The following is a 12903-nucleotide window of genomic DNA, read 5'->3' as shown; positions in this document are numbered from 1 at the left end:
CAATCAATTACCAACTGTATTGTTAGCTAAAAGAAAATTATTCATACACAATAATTTGCTGCAAAGATTAGTAAAACTGTAGAGAAAGCAGCTGTGTTCACAGGCTCTTGAGGCAAATCGTATTTTTAAGACTTGGCTGTTTTCCATGTCTTTAACTTCTGTTCCCATGAGCTAGTTCTTGTATGCCATGAATCAGTTGTAGAATGTTTTTACCAAATATATCTGAAATACAACATGCCTGGCTGAATATTGTACTGCTGATAAAAATCACTGGAAGAAATACAAGTGACCTCATTTTCTGTGTCCAAATGACAGACAAAATAACACGGACAGATTATAACTCTATAAATTATGAATCGGATTTATTATAGAGGATTAAATAAATGGACATAAATATCAGAATTTTTGAGTACCCCATTCCAAAATACACGTAGGAAATCATGAACTCCGACTGAATTCTTACGTTGCAGATGTATTGGGAAATTCATCACATTTTGCATCTTACACACACAGCCCGACAAGAACTGCATGCAATGTTAACATAGATGTGCTGCAATTAGATTTTGAGCTAATTGCTGTTGCTTTTAAACGGTTGCTGGATTTGAACTAAAACGCTTGCAATAAACTAACCTGAGGTGGAAATTAAACTGTGATATCACTGTAGGAAAGCAGGAAGTGCTCTGTTGGGATATAACAACTATTATTTTGTTAGCATTAACGTCAGAATAATCTTTCCTAATTCCCTTGTTTTCTCAGTTCTGTGCAAATAATCAGCTCTGCCGACACACCAAATCCCCCTCCTTGCTGCTGCAAATGCCTCTTCAATTATTCCTGGACAAGGCCTATACTAAATATCGGGGGGGGAAACTACCAACAGCAATCCGACAATTTATTTGTACCACATAAACATTTAATTTCCACACTTTAACCACAAATTATTTCTAATATTCTGATTTACCTTTCAGTTTATTCAGTTTACATCTTAAGAGTGCAAGTTGACTGAAAATGTCATATTTTCCCATCCATCCCTCAACATTTAGGACTAAAAGAATTTCATTAATATTTTTGACAGATAAAATGAGTTTTAGGCTTTCATTTGCTTTTTATCAATAATCATTTTCAGGACTGTACAAAACTAAGGGTGTGCACAATTAAAGGTTTGATGTCATTATGCATTAAAATATAATAGGTAAGCAAATGATTCATATCTGCTTGAATGCAGTATGTTTACTGGATGTAGCTTCACATGGGAAATACAAGTTAAAATACAAAAAAAACCCTCTCTTTCATTAGCTACTGAGTGCATACATGACTTCCAAACCCAATGTTTGTCAATCTTTGAAGGGTGTTTATGGACCTTGCCAGGTTCTACTCATAACTCAGTCCTCTGACCAGTGGCTAATCCCATGACCGTGCTCCTCTCATGTCTTGCCAACTTGAATTGGACCCAGTGCTCATGCTAGGACTAATGAGAATGGATCCCAAATCCCAGGTGCAGTGTGACAAGAACAAGCTCTCGCTGAGTCAGTCTCTCAGAGTCTGACCACTGATCTGCAAACTCAAGTTGTAGCCTGACCAGAAGCTCATTCGGTACTTAAGGTGTGTCTAACCTGTAATATGTAATATCTGTAATATGTGACTATGGCTGTCTCCGCTCTGCATTCTGTTGTGATGGTTCAGTTATCCTTTGTCTTTGTTGAAATGTATTTGGACTTCAGTTGGTGCTGAACGTTCAGTCAACTAAACACGTGCTTGCAAATGTTCTGGACTTCCACGCATCTTCAGCAAAATGCTTCAGCCTGAAACAAACTGGAGCTTGGATGAAACAAACTGGAGCTTGGATGAAGGTGTATTTGACCTCCCACTGGTTTCATCTTTATGTGCATCCCTTAATGTCAGGGTTAGCTGCACCCATGTCATTTAAATGATGTCCCCAGCTTTGTAAAACATGGATGGTAAAGTTGACATTATTTTACACTATTTTAATGTTATTAATTCATTCAACTATTTAAAAAATTACTAAATTATATATGAATCTATCTGAATAGTCTTAATTAGTCTCTGACTATTGGAGATGTTTTTAAATGGTTCAAAAGCAGCCAAAGTATTCCAGGAGTGTGATCTGGTCCATGTGCTGACGAGACCTACATGCCTCCCCGGATGCTTCTGGAACCTTCTATATCTGGGCAGGTGGGCAGGGGTGGCGGTGGAATGTTGTGGAGGCCCCGATGGAGAAGGGGCCAGTGGGTACTCTTGCATGATTCCGGAGCAGAATGGTCAGAGCCATTTGAAAGAAGACCTCGGCCGGCACAACTCTGAAACAAACAACTAAAGCGGGCGTGGCAACTGGTGAGAATGGATCCTTCATGCCGAGCTGGATACTCACCCCTCCCTTCCCACACAAGCTGCCTCAAAGTGGCTGCAAGGCAGATGAGACAGTCATGACCCTCCTCTCACCTGGATGGGTGGAAGAGAACTGCGGTGGTCTATGTCAGGATTTGAGCTGCTGTGTAAATATAGGACTCAGCGCTCCACTCTGATAGGCACTGAGTGTCGCTGGACGATCAACGTGACTTGGACTGGTTGGGGGAGTGGGCAGATGCATGGCAGATGAAGTTTATTCCGGATAAATGTGAGGTTATCCACTTTGCTAGTAAAAAACAGGAAGGCAGATTACTATCTAAATGGCGTCTAGTTGGGAAAAGGGGAAGTACAATGGGATCTGGGGGTCCTTGTTCATCAGTCTATGAAAGCAAGCATGCAGGTACAGCAGGTAGTGAAGAAAGCGAATGGTATGTTGGCCTTTATAACAAGAGGAATCGAATATAGGAGCAAAGAGGTCCTTCTGCAGTTGTACAAAGCCCTAGTGAGACCACACCTGGAGTATTGTGTGCAGTTTTGGACCCCTAATTGAGGAAGGACATTCTTGCTATTAAGGGAGTGCAGCGTAGGTTTACAAGGTTACTTCCCGGGATGGCCAGACTGTCGTATGCTGAGGGAATGGAGCAGCTGGGCTTGGACACTCTGGAGTTAGAAGGATGAGAGGGATCTCATTGAACCATATAAGATTGTAAGGGTTTGGACACACTAGAGGCAGGAAACGTGTTCCAGAACCATGGGCCACAGTTTAAGAATAAGGGGTAAGACATTTAGAACGGAGACGAGGAAACACTTTTTCTCACAGAGAGTGGTGAGTCTGTGGAATTCTTTGCCTCAGAGGTCGGTGGAGGCAGGTTCTCTGGATGCTTTCAAGAGGAGAGCCAGATAGGGCTCTTAAAAATAGCGGAGAGGGGATATGGGGAGAAGGCAGGAACGGGGTACTGATTGGGGATGATCAGCCATGATACATTGAATGGCGGTTCTGGCTCGAAGGGCCGATTGGCCTACTCCTGCACCTATTGTATATTGTCCACTCTGATCAGGCACTGAGTGTCGCGGGACGATTCAACATCCACTCTGATTCAGGCACTGAGTGTCGCTGGACGATCAACGTCCAAGAGAAAGACGCATTAGGGTCTGCCCGAAGCTATTGCAGAGGGACACAATGAAGTTTGGTGCAGTCACTGCAAGACAGAGACCTGTCCCCGAGCACCACTAGACATGAGGGCTGGGCCAGCCTCTCTAACATTTCACTCATGCAACATTTGTGACGTTGATCCACTGTAAGTGAATACTGTTTGATGCAGTGAATAAGATAGTGACATTGTCACTGATTGTGACAATCAAGTATTATTGAATTATTGTATTCCTGTGTTTGATAATAAAGTATATTTTGGGGGGAAAGAGTAGATAGGCACGTAGATAACATGCCCGGGTCAGTTGAACACTGCATCATCTCCCAGCAATTTTCCCATAGCCTGTCCCTGACTTAAATATAAGATTATAAAGAATAATTACACTCCAGCTTCCATCAACCCAATGAGCTCATCAGAGAAAAATCAGGAAACTATGAATCAGTATAGTACTAGTCACTGAAACCAGCTCGATCACTGGAAATAGTATCATCACCTGTGGCAGAAATATTGGGAAATCTCTGAAATAACGCGACTAGCATTAGGTGCAGCACCAGGCCCACTCCCTAATCACCACAAGGTGAACTGTGAAGCTAAAAACAAGCCCATAAATATCATGCTGAATTCTTCAGTCCATGCCCCACCCACCATCACACACTCGGATCAAAAATAGAATGGCAGGAAGTCAACACCTCACATTAATGCTGATAAAATATAAACCATTCAGACTAAAACAAAAAGATGGTAATGTTCACTGAAACCCATTGTTGGGCTGCGGGGCATTCTCAGTGAGGTCCGAATGCTGTTCACCAGGCTGTAAATGGTCACATTAGCTCTGGTTTGTGACCGTGGGAGCAAGAAATAGTTTGGACTAAAGCTCCAACAACAAAGTACAAGGCGGGGTTGTTCTTTCATAATTTTTTTCTTACTCTCTGAATTACTGCTAGTGATGAACTGTGAAGCGGTCACCTACTGATGAATTTCCTACCTACTCTTGAGGCAGGAACTTGTCAGAGCTCTACAAAGAGTTTCCAAAGCAGTAACACATTATCCATATGTGGTAGTTTAAACAATAGCCAGTGGAGTTACAGTGCAGTGGTTATATCACGGGACCAACAATACAGGCACCTGGAACTACAGACCCAAGTTCCAATCCCACAATGATAGCATCCTGGCCATTCCCTTTCCTCTCATCTGCCTTCTAGTAGTATACAGAGGGGCTTGGAAAACCAGACTGAACGACTGCTGCTGTCACCTCTTTCACTGGCCATTGCCAGAGATGCTGACATGTACACTTACTCTTAACTCTGCCTCATTAGTTAATCCATCATTGTACTTTAATATTCTTTCACACACTTACTCCTTCATCATTGTACTTATCATTATTGTGTGCACACAATTTACATTGAGCTTCAAGTCAACACAGAATCCCATTACACCCTGGTATACATGACAATAAACTAATCATACATTTGTAATCTATGAAATTAAGATTTAGTTTAAAAATTGGAGTCTAAGTCACATCTCTGCGACCGTTGTCTCCTTTCATGACCCATCAGCATGACGAAGGATGAGGAGGCGTCAGTTCATCAGCAATTATGGATGAACTGTAAAGACAGCCCATACCAGCAACACTCAGATCGCAGAAACCTTCAACATGGACTTTCCCCACGGTTTATTATAGGTGCACTTGCCCCATCTCATTCCCAAGGATAGTATCCAACGGCGTGTCCTTGCGTGTTAGAGTAGAAACATAAAGCTCAGGAACATTACCCTGGACGCAGTTTAGAAACTCTTCTTCCTCTTTTCCCTTAACACTATTACAATCTTAGTTTACAGTAGAATCATCTGGTCCGATCTGGTTTATTATTGTCATGTGTACCAAGATATAGTGAAAAGTTTAGTTTGCATGATATCCAGTCAAATCATATTGTACAATCAAGCCGTACACCAGGTAGTGCAAAGAGAAATAGACCAGAGTGCAGAATATAGTGTTACAGTATTATAGTGTTATAATTACAGAAAAAAGATCCAAAGTCCTTAGAGTAGGTTGCAAATTCAGGACTATACCCTAGCTTAAGAGAAGACTGTTAGTAGTCTGATATTGTGTTTGAGTTTGCTTTGATTATATTTATGCATGGTATATCTAATCTGTTTGGATAGCATGCAAAACAAAGCTATACACGTGGCCATAATAAACCCAGACCTAGTAGAGGGAATGAATCTTGTGGTACATGCTTTCAAGCGTTTGTACCTTCTGCCTGACAGGAGAGGCGAGAAGAGGGAATGGCTTGGGTGAAAAAGGTCCTTGATCATGTTGACTGCTTCACCGAGGCAGGGTGAAGAGTAGATGGAGTCGATGGTGGGGACACTGGTATGTGTGTTGGACTGGGCTATATCAACAACTCTCTGGTGGCAGAGCTGTTGCCAAACCAAGTAATGTGACATCCCCACCGGATGCTTTCCACATTGCATCTATAGAAGTTGTTAAGAATCTTTCTAGACTCTTGAAGAAATGCCAAACTTCATGTCTTCTGAGAAAGCAGACCCGTTGGTGTGCTTTCTTGGTCATAACAACCCTAAGGTTGGTATAGGACAAAGTATTGGCGATATTTAAGCCTACAAATTTGAAACTCTTGACCAATTCCACTTCATTGCGATTGATGCTGATTGGGGCATGTCCTGAATGCAATAACTAGCTCAATCATCTTGCTCACATTAAGAGAGAAGTTGTTGTCCTGGCACCATGTTACTAATCTCCCTATCTCCTTCCTGCACCGCAAGTCGCCATTGTTTGAGATCCTGCTGAATACAGTGGTGTCATCTGCAAACTTGTAGATGGAGTTGCCTGCATACTCTTTAGTGGATGGTGAGTACAGTAAAGGCTGGGAACACGGCTTGCAGGGCACCAGTGTGGAGAACTATTGTGGACAATGCTTTGTTTCCTATCCTCACTATTTGTGGTCTATGTTTCTAGGAATAATAAGTTCCCGTACTGGAACTATTCTGTAGTTTTCACCCTTCTGTAATTTCTCAACACATTTTCTTATAGAACGACAGAAAACATCCAACAATGTAATGTTTCCTCTATTCAGATCCTGTCCTTGACCTCACCGGCACTGCTGCATTTACGCAATACTGGAAGGGATTATGGGAGGAAACTGAGGTATACAGAGAAAACCCACACAGTCACGGAGAGATTGCAACAGAACCCAAGGGTAGGATCAAATTGAGGTTGAGCTGAGAGGAAGCAGGACTAATTGTTGAATCAAAAGGCAAAGTTATCACTAATGTAGCAGCATGAAGAAAATCCCAAACTGGAATATGTTAGCTTGCATTTTTATATATTTTCAATATTTAAAAAATACCAATATGCAACTTCAGAAGCTCTCATACATTGGAGGTTCATCATGTTTTAGTAGCGATGGTTGCTGATTGGGTTTTGTTTTCAAAGCTTCCATCCTCTGGACACTCTGCAGCTCTACAAAGTATTCTCTACCAATTGGAAACTGGATCACTGCATGAGATCAATAAAACATGAACAAAGCATCAATCCTCCATACACCACTTCTAATGTGGGCTGCTGCTACTTCCATAACACAAATAGTCATGTTTAAAACTCCCCACAGAGACCACATCCTCCCATAGCTTTGTTCTGGCCTCCTATTCCTACACACACTGCTCATATGAACCTGAATATTCTAACCGAACAGTCACATAATTTTGTATAGTTGTTTAGACTGATCGAGCAGAGGTTGTAAACCAAAGTCAAGCTGGGGCCAAGATTTGAATAAAGTATTTCATAACCTTTTTTTTTTTTAAACTATGATTGTACATTTTGGTAACGTTCTCAACTCAAAAGGCATTAAACTCCCTGAAGCCCTCCATCACTTTGCCCATTCTCGCTGGCAGGCGTTAGACCCAATTCCTGTCGCAGCTTATGTTGTCTTTGTTACAGCCATATACATCGTGACTGTGAGGCTGTAGATATTGTGTTGCTGCTGCTCTCACCCTGTGACCAACTGATGAATGTGTATTTCAACCTTGGACTCTCCCATGTCAATTGCACCGAGAATATTCAAGTGACATTTCCCCCCCCCCCCAGCCACGGATGGAGCAAGCACAGTTGTGGTGCTTAGTACAAGCAGAGACAATTCACCACCAATATTACCCATTAGTGACTGGCACAAGCAGTGCCTTTCTAACCACTCTCTTAATATAAGGCCACAAATCAAAAATAACCATGAGGATTTCAAATCTAATCTCAAAGAATGTTTCAGATCCAGAGAAGAAACAAGTTTGAAGAGATTACTTCACATTATCAGTATATTAACCACCGTCCCTGGAACACAATCGTTGGAAATTGCTGCATCTACAGGATCACCAACACCACTACCGATTTGTTAACCTGTCTAAGAAAACATTTACTATTTTCACAAGGTTGCCTTGAAGGTGAAAACTAAGGGACACTGTCCTTTTTGTTTCAAACCAAGGCATTATTACAGATCTACTGATATGGTAGTGGCTCGTTATTATCACGTGTACCGAGATACAGTGAACAGCTATTGTTTGCATGTTATTTGATGAAATCAGATAATACTAAACGTGAATACAATCAATCTATACCCCAGTACAACATTCTATGCACAAGTACAACAATCTCTACACAAGTACATCACTCTATACACAAATACAACACTCTATAAACCAAGTACAACAATCTCTACACAAGTACAACAATCTCTACACAAGTACAACAATCTCTACCCAAGTACAACACTATGCAAAAGTACAACACTCTACACAAGTACATCACTCTAGACACAAGTACAACACTCTATACACAAGAACAGCACTCTATAAACAAGTACAACATTCTATGCACAAGTACAACAATCTCTACACAAGTACCATCACTCTATACACAAGTACAACATTCTATACACAAATACAACATCTATACACAAGTACAACAATCTATACACAAATACAAACACTCTATACACAAGTACAACAATCTCTACACAAGTACAACAATCTCTACACAAGTACAACACTCTATACACAAGTACATCACTCTATACACAAGTACATCACTCTATACACAAGTACAACAGATAGAGTGAAGGGAGAAGTACCACAGTGCAGAATATCAGAAATTGAGATAGTCAGCATTTCACAAATACATGTAACATAATGAAGTTTCCGGAATTTAGACTTAAAAATAGCAAATACTGGAAATCTCAGCAAGTGGGCAGCAAGTCTGAAGACAGAAGAGATTGATGGCTTTTATCAGAACGAGACAAAATTTAAAAAACAAGCAAGCAAGTAGACAATAGGTGCAGGAGTAGGTCATTCGGCCCTTCGAGCCAGCACCACCTTTCAATGTGATCATGGCTGATCATACACAATCAGTACCCCGTTCCTGCCTTCTCCCCATATCCCCTGACTCCGCTATCTTTAAGGGCCCTATCTAGCTCTCTCTTGAAAGTATTCAGAGAACCAGCCTCCACCACCCTCTGAGGCAGAGAATTCCACACTCACAACTCTGTGTGAAAAGTGTTTCCTCATCTCCGTTCTAAATGGTTTACCCCTTATTCTTAAACTGTGGCCCCTGGTTCTGGACTCCCCCAACATCGGGAACATGTTTCCTGCCTCTAGCGTGTCCAAACCCTTAATAATCTTATATGTTTCAATAAGATTCCCTCTCATCCTTCTAAATTCCAGAGTATACAAGCCCAGCCGCTCCATTCTCTCAGCATATGACAGTCTTGCCATCCTGGAAATTAACCTTGTAAACCTACGCTGCACTCCCTCAACAGCAAGAATGTCCTTCCTCAAATTTGGGGACCAAAACTGCACACAATACTCCAGGTGTGGTCTCACTAGGGCCCTGTACAACTGCAGAAGAACCTCTTTGCTCCTATACTCAACTCCTCTTGTTATGAGTGGGAGGTGTGGATGGAGAGAAGAAAAGGAATGTCTATAGTAGGATGAAGACCAAGAGAGAACAAATGATGTCAATGGTGAACTTGCAGGCTGAGAGAAGATGGTGAAGGCTTGTTAATTTAAAAATACAGCACGGAAACAGGCCATTCAGCTTCTGAGTCCATGCCGAACATCGACCACCCATTGAGGCAGCAGCTCTACCCGCTGCACCACTGTGCTGCCTGTATTACCTGTGGATTATCTGCTTGGAGGAGATGTATACAGGAAGATAGACACAAAAAGCTGCAGTAACAGCGGGACAGCCAGCATGTCTGGAGAGAAGGAATGGGTGACGTTTTGTGTCGAGACCCTTCTTCAGACTATGATAGACTTTGTGTCTATCTTCGGTTTAAATAAACAGGAAGTCAGAGTAGAGAGGGAAAAGTGTTGGAACTGTGAAGGGTATCTAATAATAATAATAATGGATGGGATTTATATAGCGCCTTTCTAATACTCAAGGCGCTTTACATCGCATTATTCATTCACTCCTCAGTCACACTCGGTGGTGGTAAGCTACTACTGTAGCCACAGCTGCCCTGGGGCAGACTGACGGAAGCGTGGCTGCCAATCTGCGTCTACGGCCCCTCCGACCACCACCAATCATTCACACACATTCACACACAGGCAAAGGTGGGTGAAGTGTCTTGCCCAAGGACACAACGACAGTATGCACTCCAAGCGGGATTCGAACTGGCTACTAGAAATAATAACCGCTATCTAGAAATAATACACTTGTTAGTTTCTCACATCATGTACAAAGTTCTCGAAATAAACCCAAATTCTACTACTCTCTGGAATAACTATGTAAATACATTTCAACGGAAGACCTATCACTTTATTAAATATTTTGAGAAGATGCTTTAACAAAGCATTGATGTTGAAAGAAATGTAGAGGGGGAACAACTCTGTTGACCTTCAGCCACTATATCTGAAATATTTTGCATCCTCTACGCACATCCAGTTAGTCAGATGTATCGGTTGGCCACAGCACGAGTTCCCCTCCTCTACTGCAGTCCCAGGAGACACAGCTTTTCCAAGACTCTTCCTGTCAACATATTTTCACTGAACACAAGCATGCACAGCTTATTTTATGAAACCACTCAATGATTTCAAAGCACTTTGAAACTCCAAAGGATGGAAAATTAATTCTTATGAAGTTAATTCTCTAAGAAAATAGGTAATGATGACATTCTTCACTTTGTAAAAGGATGGAGCTTATGGTTACATGATATTAAAGCACTTTTTTACAAAATCTCATTTGCAAGGAGCGGATCTTTTGCATATTTTCAACAAATCTCTCAGAGGCTCAGTCAATCTGCACTCAACGCATCAAATGGTTATTTCTAAAAGGAAAAACTTGGATTCATTAACCAAGGATCTCTTCCAGTAATAGTTCTCCTTCAAATACTCCATTCTCCTGCTTTGTTATTCTAGCTGAGGGTTCTTTGGCATTGCAGTGGTGACCACATTCACAACTGTGTAACACGTGATACTGAATAGAACTTGCATCCACTATAGCCAGCAAAGTGCCCAGCTCTTCACCAGGGCCTCACATTGCACTCGTATCATTTTCCAAATGTATTTTCAAATCTCCCAACTCGGTGCTGGCTCGAAGGGCCGAATGGCCTAGTCCTGCACCTATTGTCTATTGTCTAACAGTTACTTAATCAATGCCAATAGTTTAAAATCAGGGAGTGACTGTACCAACATCCTTCTTTAATAGAATATTGAAGAGCACAGCACTGACAAAACAAAGATGAAACAAACTAATGTCACTCTTAATCTCGGAAGCCAATCTATGCAGATCTGATTTCTGATGGTTTTAAATTACATTTGAAAAGTAATTTCAAATTGAGCTCTGAGTATCTGCAACTCCAAACAGATCAGCTCTGTATCAACATGTCTTTAGCTCTCTATGTCTTAATCCCTTAGCCTTAAGTAAGATTGAGTGTCAAGACAATGGCCACAATGACAGCAAGTGTTGACTGCACTTGTTATGTAAAGGATTATTTGGGTCTCAGATAATGGCCCTTCAGGAAAACTGTGCATCTACTTTCACTGCAGAGATGGTTCAGAAGAAATTGCAGAGCAATCTTCCCATTTTACACATTCAAGTATTGAAGATATCCCCCAATATCAGTGTTATTAACGGCAGCCGGTGGTGTAACCCTAGTACTTCATACAGTTTCTTCTTACTCTGCAGCTATCCTGCACGTAACCTCCTTCCCTGCCAGATGGGAGAAGCTTGTACTTAAAACAGCAGAGGGTCACACCTGATTAGCTTCTCAGATCTATTACCTGGATAGAGAATAACCAATAAGCATGCACATCACTAACAATAGAACTTCTACCACACTTTCACCAAAATGATACTTCGGACCTAGAATATTGAAGGAGTTTCCAATGACAACATTTATTTCAATACACAAGAAAGTCCTAACACAAACAGAATGCTAAACCTTCTGTTTGTTTGCTGCTTTGGACAAGTTAGTTCTGGTCCCCACCTGCATGGCTCCACAGGCTCACACTCATTCGCTGAGCACCACCAACGGCCACTTCTCCCCTTTGGAAAGTGAGAGCTCAAAGTGGAAAATGAGTAAACATCAGTACAGTAAGGTTGGAGCTCCACAGCTGAAGAGGTGGTTGGGGTGGGGGGTTGCGTGTGCGGGGGTGTGTGTATGCGCAGGTATGTATACGTGCGTGATCTATATCCTGCTGTATTCATCGGCAACCTCCCTCACTATCCACAACTCCACCTATTTTTATCGCATTAATCAGTCCAGTCCCTGAATTTAACTTTGTAGATCACCAATGGTCACAGATCTCCAGTCAAAAAAGCATTCCTCTACCACTGCCCTCTGATTTCTATGAAGAAACCAATTTTGTATCGACCCCCCCCCCCCCCCCCCTTTGTTTTCTGTCAGCCAGATCTCTATCTATATTGGCACCTTTACCCCACAGGGTTTAATTAAAGGAATGCTAATCAGACTCAGATTCAAACTTTATTGTCATTGTGCAGTGTACAGTACAGAGACAACGAAATGCAGTTAGCATCTCCCTAGAATCCTGTATCCATCAGGCAGTAGTATAGTGCTGAGTGAAACACCAACCACTGTTTGTGCCCTACTTAACCATAATGCACAGCAGCAGACCTTTCGAGAGGAGCCAGTTTTCAAACGGTTCATTATTCACTTGAGCTGAGACAGGGAGAGGTTTGAATTGTGGAAACATTACAAATGACCCAGGGAGCAATGTGCATTCAGGAGCAGAATTCCAATTAGCCCGTTAAGGCACCTTTCAAATTGAAAGATGATTTTATCAGGACAGGCATCATTAGTCTTGCATTAAAACTTGCAGGGAGATCCTTTATCATAGAGCAGGCTCCAGAGACACCTGCATTATT

The sequence above is a fragment of the Amblyraja radiata genome, chromosome 32, assembly GCF_010909765.2.
Source record: "Amblyraja radiata isolate CabotCenter1 chromosome 32, sAmbRad1.1.pri, whole genome shotgun sequence".
Lineage (NCBI taxonomy): Eukaryota > Metazoa > Chordata > Chondrichthyes > Rajiformes > Rajidae > Amblyraja > Amblyraja radiata.
The sequence above is the reverse complement of the archived record's forward strand: the minus strand, read 5'-3'. Positions refer to the sequence as shown.